The 14344-nt window shown below is 45.2% G+C and overlaps 1 protein-coding gene across 1 annotated transcript in view; it reads left to right on the top strand.

The window, feature by feature from the left end:
- GUCY2F (guanylate cyclase 2F, retinal) overlaps positions 1-552 on the top strand; it is a 213949-nt gene extending 213397 nt beyond the window's left edge. The window contains exon 18 of the mRNA XM_063937293.1: positions 460-552. The gene's annotated coding sequence lies outside the window, so the exon portion shown is untranslated. The remainder of the gene's footprint in view (positions 1-459) is intronic.
- Positions 553-14344: the final 13792 nt, after the last annotated feature.

The following is a 14344-nucleotide window of genomic DNA, read 5'->3' as shown; positions in this document are numbered from 1 at the left end:
CATGTGTACCTTCTTTTATTTATAGCCCCTGCTTTCTGCTGTTCACTCACACTGTAACCTCACACTGGTGTGCTGTCCTGGGGTGTCTGGCCCTTGCCAGTTTGTGGGGTGTTGCGCCCCGGACTAAGACTTAATGTTAGGTACCCCCGTTACTCGGAGATGCCTTGAAGTGGCCTGAGGGCTTCCCATACCTTTGCAAATGTGTGTAACTGAGAGCTCTGAAATGCCTACCACCATATAGTTATCAAGCACTCCCTTTCATGCACCTGGATGACATTACTGATTGGATAAGAGCAGTTACCAAACTTCTTGTTGCTGGTCTTAAATTACAGCAACTCGTATGGGTCACAAAATGACTATAGCCTCCATTCAACATTTGATTGGGACTGACCATATTGACCATGTGTGTTGTCATCTTCTAAACTAACTTATTAAAGGTTGTTTTTCTTCTATCCTCAGCTCTCAGGATATACTTCCACAAAAGATGATGTCAAATATGCACAGTTTGGAAAGGTACAAACATCACATCAAAGTCTACCACCATTTTCAATAAATCTAGATTTGTGTACAGTATGTAATGTTTTTAATTCCTTTGCTTAGAGTACACATGGAAATGTGCTTTTCTATTGAACTGCATCATAGAGTTGCAAAACATTAAAAGACCCATTGAAAGTATATAATGAGACCAAAAAGACTTCCAGCTCTGATTGATGTAAAATTCAGGTCTTTTTGTGGCATGGATATCACATTGAGCTTATCCACAGAACAAGGGACATCTTTAAAAATGGTCTCTCTGGGGTTGCGGACTGCAGGCCATGATGTGCTCTACGGGAGCTCCCATTAACCACACATCCTAATCTTCTTATAAAGGGAGCTCATTATTCCTCACATACCGAGTACTGTGCTCATATCTGCTCCCGGCATCCTCTGAGCATACAATTAACCATCCTGCTTCCAGTCCCACTGGGGCCATATAACACCTTGAGGCTTATTATGCCACTAAAGCATGGGCTCGAGTTGCTTGTGGTCTGAATGCTGCTCCAGACTTTGAGCAATTCAATCTATGGACAATAATTGTGAGTGATCACATTGCTATGGGAACCTTGACCATCCTGGAATCCAGTCACTCCAGCCCAGCCATGAGCACTAGCTGTACCCATGGTCCATCTGATGCATCCTATCCCATGAAAACTGAATGCCAGCCCGGCTGGGCCCAAGTGACTAAAACTGATGTACTGCTTTTTATTTCATCAGGCAATTCCTAGTGTATGGGTTCTTTATCATCATACAACAAACAAAAGGGGGGATTTGGTCTAGGCGCTGACTTAATTTGGGAAAAAATTCCCTACTACCATCTGGGTGTATTGCTGCTCCAAATAATAGGGAGATCACCGTTTCTCCCAAAAAAGTGCAACCAAACAAAACTGAATGAAGCGCTATACAACCAGATTCTCTAATTTTTTAAAATTTATTCTCACAAATAGACAACATTTATAAACAAACAAACAACACTTAACACACGGCCGGTGTATACAAATATTTAAAAAATATATATATATACTTATAATCCTTCAATTAATAATTAGTAGTGGTGATTACTGGGTGATACAGATAATGTCCATCAAGTAATGAATACATCCAAATGTCCATTTCTATTTCTATCTATATTTATTTTTATTGTCATTGCCATATTTATTTTTAGTATTATCATTAGTATGATTATCATTATTAGTTTGATTTTATTCATTATTTTTTATTATATATTTATATGTTCATTATAGATAAAGGTTCCTGACATCGTGTACTATAATGGGGAGAATTCCCTATGTTGGGACCGTTGTGTGAGGGTGGGAGGAATTGTCCTCCTCCCCACATGCAAGTGGTTTTCTAACAGGTAATGTGGAGAGATTATTGATAAGCTTCATGTGATTTGCGGTCATTTTTATATATATTTTATAAAAACAAAAATCTTTTCTTCTTAGTAAAGAGGATTTAATTGGGACTTAATATGTATTTCAAATGTGGTAATGAATTATGGTTGCATTAGTTAAGATCAGACCAAGAATGTGTATGTATTATTTGCACACTAATTAATAGAATAGAGAAACTGATGAGCGGTGACACGCAAGTGAAGCGCATAGAATCAGCGCAGGTGTTGTCAGAGTGCCCGGTAATTGGAGGAAGGACGTGTTATTTAAATGAACAGACGGGAGCACCGGCATCATCACTCCTGAGGAAGCCGCCGAGGTGAAGGCGGAGAAACGCGTAGAGAGGTTGCACCTTAAACACGGCTGTGACTGTTTGACCATCGGTGGAACATACTACAAACGGACTTGGTGCGGCTAGACCCCGGATCAGCTTTTGCGGCATACAGCTTCTTTGGCCGCTGGAGGGGGGATCGTTTCTCGGTGGAGCCTGCAGACACCGATCACGATCGTATGCACAGTAAGCTAACCAAGCTACCATTGTTCCTATCCACCCGTGCTGACGGGACACACAATAATTCTAATAGTGCTTGCTGACGTTTACATCATTCATAAAACCAATTGCACTATATGCACTAAAACCTGGATTGGATCATATTACATCACACAAGTTTTGTCTTGGCTTCATAGGAAAGCCTATATTCAATTGATGCATGCATCTCAAGTTGTGGACATAATACCTAAGTCCAAGTGACTGTTTGTTAAATGGTTCATATCTGGACTGTGGGTTCAATTAATACAAAATCAACGGAATATATCTGTGTTGAATTATCAATGTGCACTAGTTATTTAATTAATGAATAGTCCCAACGGACTGGTGGTCTAACTAATGCAAATTATTCCTTGAAGGATTATAAGTATATATATATATTTTTTAAATATTTGTATACACCGGCCGTGTGTTAAGTGTTGTTTGTTCATCATACAACAGCTGGCTTCATGGCGCAGGTGGAGCAGTTTCCAAGATTCCATTCATTGCAGCCTGGCTTCTTGCTACAATGCCTGACTGTAGCAAGCAGCTGTACCCATGGTCCATCTTATTCATTCTTTCCCATGAAAACTGAATGCAACCCGACTGGGCCCAAGTGACTAAAACTGATGTACTGCTTTTTATTTCATCAGGCAATTCCTAGTGCAGGGCTCTCTATCACCATACAACAGCTGGCTTCATGGCGCAGGTGGAGCAGTTTCCAAGATTCCATTCATTGCAGCCTGGCTTCTTGCTACAGTGCCTGACTCGACTAGAGACTAACTTCTGACACACTGAGATTACCACCACTTGCACTTGTACTCTACTCTGAATCCTAGACAAAAATTTTCTCCACCTGTAACTTTCCCTTGGTGAGTGAATCCACTCTTTATTTTGAGCCTCTCAAGACTATGCATTGCTGTTTTCAGGTGGATTCTATCTACTGTGGTGCAGCTGTCCACTACAATGGATTAGTAATACTGCCACTCTCTATCACAGATTCAGAATTGGCATTTTCAGTTCACCCCTACTGATCTTTATAAATGGTCTGCAATAAGTTTCCGGTTGCACAAGTATTATATTTACAAAGAAAGTGAACATTACATTTTTTTCAGTATTCACCAGAGTAGTTTATGCAAAGTTGCATTCGCTCAAACCATTTGGAGACACAGCTCGACCAGTCTTAAGAAGCTATGCCTTCTACATGCTGGATGCAATCATGGGCCACAAAATCCACACTTCTCTGGACATGTGGGTAGGTGCATTGCCATGATGGAGTAGGGCACAACGAGCGCAAGTTCTTGGATGGCGCCTGGAAATAGCTTCTAGCAGGCACTGGTTGGCATGCCAGTCCCCAGTGATGGTGCGCTGCTGCATGAGTGGAATGGTAGCTACATAAACAATCTTGGCCACAAAAACAGTCACCATCTGCTTAGCTACACTGCAACTAGGGTTCACTGGACCAGTTGTTGTTTGGTCTTAGGGATGAAACTGTAGATCCAGGATTCATCACCACTGATGATCTCGTAGACAGAGTTTGAGTGACCGTCATCAGACCTGGCCAGCATGCTGCGGCACCAAGTCAACCAAGCCTTCTTCTGTTCTTGAGACAGCTGATGGGGCTCCCAGCTTGCAGAAACCTTCTCAGGTCAAGCTTTTCGTGGAGTATCAAGCAGATGGATCCTGATGAGATACTTATCTCTTTCTCTAACTGGGCCACGGTCACCTTGGTGCCCACCTCAACCATGGCCCACACGGCAGCAACATTGTCCTCAGTGATGGAGGACATAGGTCAGCCGCAGCACTCCCCATCTTCCAGGGACTTTCTCACACGATAAAATTCTGCAAACCACTCCAACACAGTACTTCGGGATGGTCCTTCCTCCCTAAAAGCAGCATGCAGGCAGATAATGCTCCATGCTGTCGCAGACCATTCCTGTAGTCGTAGAAGATCATGGCTTTCCAGTGTCCACTTTTGAGCGCCGTAACGAGTTTGTGAAGTAAGTAAAGATGCTGACTTCATCGCTGTGCAGTGCTGCTTATACTGTATACGGTTGACAATTCACAAGAACTTTAGTCAGATATTATAGTTCACAACCAGACAGATTGTGTCTACAGTGCACATTCTGAAACTTATTGCACACCTCTCGTACTAAAGATCACCTGCTCCCTATACCTTCCCCCAGCTCGCCTTCTTTTCTAGAGGCACTGAACTCTCTGTCCTAGGAAGGAAAGTTACTTTACAATGTGAGCCTGTACTCCTTTTTGACAGGGTTCACAGAGCTCTTTGTCCATGGGGGTTACAGTCATATAAATTACGAGAGATTATAGGACGGCAACAATACTATGTTACAATATAATACTCACCTTGTTAATATAATACTTTTTGTGCAACCAGAAACATATTGCACACCCCTCGTATAGGGCAGGACCAAATGCGCCCTGGTGATGATGTCTAGTACCATACAAAGGGCTTGATTCCAAGTTGAACACAAGAGGAAATACAGGCAGCTCTTACTGCCTTCAGTATATTGCACATACTACTGTATAAAGAAAACTGCATCCGTGCCTGTGCTGACTCAGGTATACACCCATGGACAGAGTTCGCTAGTGCGTATGAATTGTGCTATCGTTGGAGTGCACTGTCCGTAAAATGAGCATTTCTGGGTGGAACCATGTGACTAAACATATTTTTGTAGGTGTTACATGTGCTGTCTGTAGCTCTGTTTAATTGCAGCTCTATTCTGTCTACTTAATTGCTGCAGCAACACACCTGTTGGGGAAAGCTTTGTTACCTGACCCAGCCTGTTTCTTGTGAAAGTCAGGAGGCTGGTGGATGTGCAGTAGCACAGCTGCAGAGAGTTGGTAATTAGGGGAGGCTGGCTGTGCATTGGCTCTTGTATCCTATATATTTGTTGTCTGTCCCTCACTCCTTGCTGGTCATAGAATTGGGTTGCCGTGGAAGCCTTTGTCCTTCTGTGACAAATCCCAGTTCTGGAGGAACACAGCTTCCATTCTTTCTTAGTTATAGTTCTGCAGAATCCTTGTTTGTCCCTGCAATCTATCCATCGTTTTTGTCCCTGTTTCATGTGTTGTGTGTGAGTTCCTGCTTCTTGTAAGAGACTGTCAGTCGCATTCCACTACAGTCTCTCTCTCAGGCCTCTCTTACCATGTACATAGTCACAGCTCGTTTAGTCTGTCCTCAGACCAATTCCTGGTCTCAGTCTTCTATGTCTGCCCATGTCTAATCTTCTCCTACAGTAGTACTGCTACTTTGTGTTGGTACTGTGGTTGCCAGGAGTAACATCCACAGGCCTGGAGCATTCTGTGTTGTTTGTATGTCTGTTCTGCTTTCCCTCTCTGTATTCTATTGTCATGCACTTCCGTTGTTGCCAGTAGCAACTACTGTGTGTTCAGAGCATTCCTTGCTATATATGTACCAGTTGATTTATGTTTCTTTTCTGTCTCTTTAATTAGATTACCCAGACTATTAGTCTGCTATTGCCTTCTCTCCAGACTACTTCCCCATTGCTATTACCAATAGTGCACCACTCCTTCTGTGTCTCTCAATACCAAGATGTCTCATCAGTACCTTTACCCTATTACCATACCTTATTATTAATTCATTATTGTCTTGTCTTAACATAGTAACATAGTAACATAGTATCTGAGGTTGAAAAAAGACAATTGTCTTGTTCTTGTCTTTTGGTATTCTTGGTCTTGTCCTTGTTGTCTTTCCTACCGGCATTAATTCATGTCACTCGAGTGTTGAGCTCATACTACCGCCAGTGGCGTAAGTCCTGGTGAGCATCCCAGTACCGGTAGGCGCATAAAGCCTTATGGGAAAAGCGGCTCTTATAGGCAAAAATACCTGCTGAGTGCGTTCTATGAGTCTCAAACCAGGGTGTACAGGGGTCACTGGCAGAAGATCGACTACATGTCAAGTTCGCCATCACTCATTCAGTTCTCCACATCATTCAGCCCAGGTTTATCCCTTAGTTCATAACAGTCGGCATGTCGTGGGTGTGTACGCTGCTTCCGTGTGTGGATGGAAATTGGATGCCTGTCACAGATGGACAACATGGGTGCAAGTCCAGATACTAATGATCACTGTTGCAGCTACTGACAAAAAAGTGGATGGGATAGGCTTTCACATGCAGATGCATTTAGTATACACGGGCAGTTTATCGCATTAGCATTAAGAGTGAGGTTCCTCGGTCATACCAAAACACAGCCACAAAAGTGTCCAACTCCGAATGGAAAATGACATTCACTGAAAATGTAACTACAACTTTGTCCATCTTTTCCATGAATGGTTACTTTATTGAATCTAGCAACAAAGATTACTGGAGCAAAGGTCTGATTTATTGCTATGGGTTATAGTATAATAAAATTCCTAAAAAAATAAGAATTTACTCACCGGTAATTCTATTTCTCGTAGTCCGTAGTGGATGCTGGGAACTCCGTAAGGACCATGGGGAATAGCGGGCTCCGAAGGAGGCTGGGCACTCTAGAAAGATCTTAGACTACCTGGTGTGCACTGGCTCCTCCCACTATGACCCTCCTCCAAGCCTCAGTTAGGTACTGTGCCCGGACGAGAGTACACAATAAGGAAGGATTTTGAATCCCGGGTAAGACTCATACCAGCCACACCAATCACACCGTACAACTCGTGATATGAAACACAGTTAACAGTATGAAACAATAGAGCCTCTCAACAGATGGCTCAACAATAACCCGATTTAGTTAACCATAACTATGTACAAGTATTGCAGATAAACCGCACTTGGGATGGGCGCCCAGCATCCACTACGGACTACGAGAAATAGAATTACCGGTGAGTAAATTCTTATTTTCTCTAACGTCCTAGTGGATGCTGGGAACTCCGTAAGGACCATGGGGATTATACCAAAGCTCCCAAACGGGCGGGAGAGTGCGGATGACTCTTCAGCACTGAATGAGAGAACTCCAGGTCCTCCTCAGCCAGGGTATCAAATTTGTAGAATTTTTGCAAACGTGTTTGCCCCTGACCAAGTAGCTGCTCGGCAAAATTGTAAAGCAGAGACCTCTCGGGCAGCCGCCCAAGATGAGCCCACCTTCCTTGTGGAATGGGCATTGACAGATTTTGGCTGTGGCAGGCCTGCCACAGTATGTGCAAGCTGAATTGTACTACAAATCCAACGAGCAATCGTCTGCTCAGAAGCAGGAGCACCCAGCTTGTTAGGTGCATATAGGATAAACAGCGAGTCAGATTTTCTGACTCTAGCCGTTCTGGAAACATATATTTTCAGTGCCCTGACAACGTCTAGCAACTTGGAGTCCTCCAAGTCCCTAGTAGCCTAGGCACCACAATAGGCTGGTTCAGGTGAAACGCTGACACCACCTTTGGGAGAAACTGGGGACGAGTCCTCAATTCTGCCCTATCCATATGGAAAATCAAATAAGGGCTTTTACAAGACAAAGCCGCCAACTTTGATACTCGCCTGGCAGAAGCCAAGGCCAATAACATAACCACCTTCCACGTGAGATATTTCAGATCCACGGTTTTTAGTGGTTCAAACCAATGTGATTTTAAGAAACTCAACACCACGTTGAGATCCCAAGGTGCCACAGGAGGCACAAACGGGGGCTGACTCTGCAGCACTCCTTTTATAAATGTCTGAACTTCAGGTACTGAAGCTAGTTCTTTTTGAAAGAAAATCGACAGAGCCGAGATCTGTACCTTAATGGAACCCAATTTAAGGCCCATAGTCACTCCTGCTTGCAGGAAATGCAGAAATCGACCTAGTTGAAATTCCTCTGTTGGGGTCCTTTCGGCCTCACACCATGCAACATATTTTCGCCATATGCGGTGATAATGAGTTGCTGTAACCTCTTTCCTGGCTTTAGTAAGCGTAGGAATGACTTCCTCCGGAATGCCCTTTTCCTTCAGGGTCCGGCGTTCAACCGCCATGCCGACAAACGCAGCCGCGGTAAGTCTTGGAACAGACAGGGCCCCTGCTGCCGCAGGTCCTGTCTGAGTGGCAGAGGCCATGGGTCCTCTGATATAAATTCTTGAAGTTCTGGGTACCAAGCTCTTCTTGGCCATCCACGAGTATCGTTCTTACTCCTCGCCTTCTTATTATTCTCAGTACCTTTGGTATGAGAGGCAGAGGGGAGAACACATAAACCGACTGGTACACCCACAGTGTTACCAGAGCGTCCAAAGCTATCACCTGAGGGTCCCTTGACCCGGTGCAATATCTTTTATAGCTTTTTGTTGAGGCGGGACGCCATCATGTCCACCTGTGGCCTTTCCCAATGGTGTACAATCCTATTGGAAGACTTCTGGAGGAAGTCCCCATTCTCCCGGGTGGAGGTCGTGTCTGTTGAGAAGATCTGCTTCCCAGTTGTCCACTCCGGGAATGAACACTGCTGACAGTGCTAACACATGATTTTCCGCCTATCGGAGAATCCTTGTGGCTTCTGCCATCGCCATCCTGCTTCTTGTGCCGCCCTGTTGGTTTACATGGGCGACTGCCGTGATGTTGTCTGATTGGATCAGTACCGGCTGGTTTTGAAGCAGAGGCCTTGCCGGCCACAGGGCATTGTAAATGGCCCTCAGGTCCAGAATATTTATGTGTAGGGAAATAACCTGACTTGACCAAAGTCCCTGGAAATTTCTTCCCTGTGTGACTGCCTCCCAGCCTCAAAGGCTGGAATCCATGGTCACTAGGACCTAGTCCTGTATGCCGAACCTGCGGCCCTCTTGAAGATGGGCACTCTGCAGCCACCACAGTAGAGATACCCTGGTCCTTGGAGACAGGGTTATCAGCCTATGCATCGGAAGATGCGATCCGGACCACTTGTCCAACAGGTCCCTCTGAAAAGTTCTTGTATGGAACCTGCCTAATGGGATTGCTTCGTAGGAAGCTACCATTTTTCCCAGGACTCGCGTGCAATGATGCACCGCTACCTATTTTGGCTTCAGGAGGTCTCTGACTAGAGATGACAACTCCTTGGCTTTCTCCTCCGGGAGAAACACTATTTCTGGTTTATGTCCAGAACCATCCCCAGGAACAGTAGACGTGTCATAGGAACCAGCTGTGACTTTGGACTGTTTAGAATCCAACCATGCTGTTGTAGCACTTTCCAAAATAGTGCTACCCCGACTACCAACTGCTCCTTGGACCTCGCCCTTATAACGAGATTGTCCAAGTACGGGATAATTACAACTCCCTTTTTTTTGAAGGAGTATCAACATTTCGGCCATTACCTTGATAAAACACCCTCGGTGCCATGTACAGTCCAAACGGCAGTGTCTGGACTTGGTAATGGTAATCCTGTACCACAAATCTGAGGTACTCCTGGCGAGGATGGTAAATGGGGACATGCAGGTAAGCATCCTTGATGTCCCAGGATACCATGTAATCCCCCTCGTCCAGGCTTGGAATAACCGCCCTGAGCGATTCCATCTTGAACTTGAATTTTTGTGTTCAAGGATTTTAAATATAAAATGGGTCACACCGAACCATGCGGTTTCGGTACCCCAACCCGTGTGGAATAGTAACCCCGTCCTTGTTGAAGTAGGGGCACCTTGAGTATTACCTGCTGGGAATACCGCTTATTAATTGCCTCTTGCACAGCCTCCCTGCCTGAGGGAGTTGTCAGCAAGGCATATTTTAGGAAACGGCTGGGGGGAGACATCTCGAATTCCAGCTTGTACCCCTGAAATACTACTTGAAAGAAACAGGGATCCACCTGTGAGCGAGCCCACTAATTGCTGAAATTTTTGAGACGGCCCCCCACCGTACCTGGCTACACCTGTGGAGCACCCGCGTCATGGTGTGGCCTCACAGGAGGCGGGGGAAGAATCTTGATTCTGGGAACAGGCTGACTGGTGCAGCTTTTTCCCCTCTACCCTTGTCTCTGTACAGAAAGGAAGCGCCATTTGACCCGCTTGCTTTTCTGAAGCCGAAAGGACTGTACCTTTGTCTGTGAGGAAACCTGAGGTAAAATTATTTCTTCCCAGCAGTTGCTGTGGATACGAGGTCCCAGAGACCATCCCCAAATAATTCCTCACCCTTATAAGGCTCTCTATGCGCTTTTTAAGTCAGCATCACCTGTCCAGTGACAGGTCTCTAATACCCTCCTGACAGAATGGACATTACATTTATTTTGGATGCCAGCCGGCAAAATATCCCTCTGTGCATCCCCCATATATAAGACGACGTCTTTAATATGTTTTTATGTTTTCCAACTAGTATCCCTGTTTGACAGGGTCACCGACCACGCTGCAGCAGCACTATCTGCAGGTCTCAGTCTAGTACCTGAGTGTGTAAATACAGACTTCAGGATAGCCTCCTGTTTTTTACCAACAGGTACCTATTAAAGTGGCCGTATCCTAAGACGACAGTGCCACCTTTTTTGACAAACGTGTGAGCGCCTTATCCACCCTAGGGGATATCTCCCAGCGTAACTTATCCACCTGGCGGGAAAGGGTACGCCATCAGTAACTTTTTATAAATTACCAGTTTCTTAACGGGGGAACCCACACTTTCACACACTTCATTTATTCATCTGATGGGGGAACAAAACACTGCCTGTTTTTTCTCCCCAAACCTAAAACCAATTTTTAGAGGTGCTTGGGTTAAAGTCAGAAATGTATAACACATTTTTTATTGCCGGGATCACGTCACGGATGTTCCTAGTGGATTGTGTATATGTCTCCACCTTGTCGACACTGGAGTCAGACTCCGTGTCGACATCTGTGTCTGCCATCTGAGAGAGCGGGCGTTTTTGAGCCCCTGATGGCCTTTGAGACGCCTGGGCAGGCGCGGGCTGCGAAGCCGGCTGTCCCACAGCTGTTACGTCATCCACCCTTTTATGTAAGGAGTTGACACTGTCGGTTAATACCTTTCACCTATCCATCCACTCTGGTGTCGGCCCCACAGGGGGCGACATCACATATATCGGCCTCTGTTCTGTCACCATATAAGCCTCCTCATTCAACATGTCGACACAGCCGTACCGACACACCGCAGACACACAGGGAATGCTCTAAACGAGGACAGGACCCACAAAAGCCCTTTGGGGGGACAGAGTAAGAGTATGCCAGCACACACCAGAGCGCTATATATATACAGGGACTAACTGAGTTATGTCCCTAATAGCTTTTATATAATATACTGTATACAGTGCCAATTTTAATGCCCCCCCTCTCTTTTCCCTCTTACTGTACTGTAGAATTGCAGGGAAGAGCCAGGGAGCTTCCCTCCAGCCGAGCTGCGAGGGAAAAATGGCGCCAGTGTGCTGAGGAGATAGGCTCCGCCCCTTTTTCGCGGCCTATTCTCCCGTTTTTTATGGAATTCTGGCAGGGGTATTTACCTCATATATAGCCCCTGGGGCCATATATTGAGGTATTTTAGCCATCCAAGGTGTTTTTATTGCTGCCTCAGGGCGCCCCCCCCCAGCGCCCTGCACCCTCAGTGACCGGAGTGTGAAGTGTGTGAGAGGAGCAATGGCGCACAGCTGCAGTGCTGTGCGCTACCTTGGTGAAGACAGAGTCTTCATGCCGCCGATTTTCCGGACCATCTTCTTGCTTCTGGCTCTGTAAGGGGGACGGCGGCGCGGCTCCGGGACCGAACATCAAGGCTGGGCCTGCGGTCGATCCCTCTGGAGCTAATGGTGTCCAGTAGCCTAAGAAGCCCAATCCGGCTGCAAGCAGGCGAGTTCGCTTCTTCTCCCCTTAGTCCCTCGCTGCAGTGAGCCTGTTGCCAGCAGGTCTCACTGAAAATAACAAATTCTAAGACTATAACTTTCTAAGAGCTCAGGAGAGCCCCTAGTGTGCATCCAACCTCGGCCGGGCACGAAATCTAACTGAGGCTTGGAGGAGGGTCATAGTGGGAGGAGCCAGTGCACACCAGGTAGTCTAAGATCTTTCTAGAGTGCCCAGCCTCCTTCGGAGCCCGCTATTCCCCATGGTCCTTACGGAGTTCCCAGCATCCACTAGGACGTTAGAGAAAGTATATTACACATTAATGCAAGCAAACCAATAACTTGACAGTCCAGCAGTGATTTAATAGCTCCCGCTAAGTCCATTATTAGATCTGACAGATAATTTGCCAGGCAGGTATTTCTTTGTTAAGGAATGTTATGCTGTACGGGAATTATTTCTAAAATGGTGCTAAGTGTAATCTATTATAAACGCCCATTCATTTTAATGACTATTTTTTAAACAAAGTCAAACGGGTCTGATTTTAGTATGCCACTTGAGGAGGATTTTTTTTATAACTTTTTAAAGAAGAATAAGATACTTTTTATATCTTAATTCTTGGAAGCACAACTATCATTCTTTCCATATGATGCACTTCTAACTATGGCCCTCATTCAGATGTTGTTGGAGGAGCTACTGTATCGCTGCTGCTTACATAGAAGTATCAGTGATAGCACCGATATTGTAATGCAGCAGGTGGCGTCACTCCTCTTGCTGCATTAGTAATCTGAATTGTGTCCAAGTACGCAGTATCTGATCTTCCCCAGGCCGGCTGCATGGTCCTTGGGGTCTTGCAAGCCAGCCGTCGCAATTTCTAACTAGAGGCCAGGAAGTCTCCTTCCTCTGAAGAAGCTCCTTTATCCATCGCCTGTAACAGTGGTGACATGCCTCCGTTTGGAGAAACAATCACTGACAGTCTGATGCCATAGTGCGACCGACATCGCAGACCCTTACTGCACATGCACAGTACCGGTCCATCAGGGAGGCATCCGATTGGCTCCAAATTTATTCTGCAGCACAACAACCCCAAACACACAGCAAATACTCCAATGTATTTGGAACAACCTCCATGCTAAGTTCCTTTAAATATTGTGTGCACGTTTACCTAGAGGAATTGATGCTGTTTTAAGGCAAAGGGTGGTCACACCAAATATTGATTTTGTTCATTCACTTTTGCATTTTGTTAATTTTATCTATCTATCTATCTATCTATCTATCTATCTATCTATCTATCTATCTATCTATCTATCTAAGGGCTCCTCCCTCCCATAAAAAAAGATTCTACAGCACTGCTCCACCCCTGTGTGATGTCATACATTGTGACGTTACATATAGGTGGAGTGTTGTGGACCTACAGGAACTGTTCACAGAGAGCTGATGCACAGATAAGGCTTGTTTTGAGAAGTAGTCCCTGCACATCAGCCTGCTGTAGATTCACAGACTGGTGCAGCTCTACAGGTATTGGCGGTAGGAGCCCCTTCTCTGTGTGGGCCAGGGACACCAGTCCCCACAGTCCCCCCCTGATGGCTGCCCTGTATATACATACACACATCATTGTGAATAAAACACCTACAAAGTGCAGAGGGTGCTTGAATTAACAACAAAGAGCAAGCAGCAACATAAGTTACATTTAACCATTCATTTTATAGTGCTGTATTAAAGAACTACTGGTAGCAAAGCTGACTCATAATATAGTATATGTTACGCCCCAATTGTGTTAACAGGGAGCCTATTCTAGCACCCCCTAGTATGACAGATGCATAAAAAACTCAGATTTAAGATGCAAGAACCCAATGAGGGGTCACACCATATAGAATAATTGCATTATGAGAATATGGGGAGAACCAATTAAATAAATGCAGATAAACCTGCTTGTTCGTTAAGTCCCCGAGGGGATAAAGTGTTTAATAAAAAGATCCATTTGGACTCTGCTCTAAGTAGTAATAGGCCTCGATCTCCTCCCCTCTTTAGAGGGGGAATGTGATCAATAATTCGATGTTGTAAAAAAGCCATGGAATGTTTGGCATTCAAGAAATGCCTTGCTACCGGTTGGTCGCTGCGACTAGAGGACCGGGCTGCTCTAATAGACGCTCTATGTCCAGCCATCCGTTCTTTAAACGTGCAGTCAGTTTTCCC

The sequence above is a fragment of the Pseudophryne corroboree genome, chromosome 8, assembly GCF_028390025.1.
Source record: "Pseudophryne corroboree isolate aPseCor3 chromosome 8, aPseCor3.hap2, whole genome shotgun sequence".
In the NCBI taxonomy this organism is placed as follows: domain Eukaryota; kingdom Metazoa; phylum Chordata; class Amphibia; order Anura; family Myobatrachidae; genus Pseudophryne; species Pseudophryne corroboree.
This window is presented reverse-complemented; position numbering and strand designations above follow the sequence as displayed.